We start from the raw sequence: 521 nt of genomic DNA on the forward strand, positions 1-521 counted from the left end.
GGTTTGTTGTTTATTTTTTTTTTTTTTTTAGTTTCGCCAGGGCGGTCACGCTACAGTTGACAAACGACCAACTAGTTCTCTCACTACCCCTTAGCGGAAATTGGTAGGGAAGGCGGCGGGGCCTGCACTTTGAGGGGACGGGCAGGGTGCTTAGGAGGCCTTCAGTGAGAGTAGATGGAGTGTCTGTCAAGTCAGTGAGTGTGGGCCAGAGACACCCCCTCACCCCCACCCGCACACACGCGCATAGACGCTAAGGCTAAGTCGTGTTTGTGTGGCGCGGTTCAAGTGGCATGGATGCGTCTCTCTCCCTCTTTTTTTCTCGTGTGCGCGCATAAGTATGTGCGCGCGTCTACTGCGCGCGGGACCTATGCGCGCGCCACACGCAGGCGCGCTGGGAGGGACAGGGCGGGTCGCGCCGGGCTGCAGAGTAGAGAAGAGACTGCAATCAAGTGCTTTAATTGTGTAGACCCTGGCGATCCTGTTATGTAAGAGGCAGTTTAACCCGTTTGAGCCTATCAGGC

Source organism: Condylura cristata, unplaced genomic scaffold (assembly GCF_000260355.1).
Source record: "Condylura cristata isolate star-nosed mole 26May11 unplaced genomic scaffold, ConCri1.0 scaffold00008, whole genome shotgun sequence".
Classification (NCBI taxonomy): Eukaryota; Metazoa; Chordata; class Mammalia; order Eulipotyphla; family Talpidae; genus Condylura; species Condylura cristata.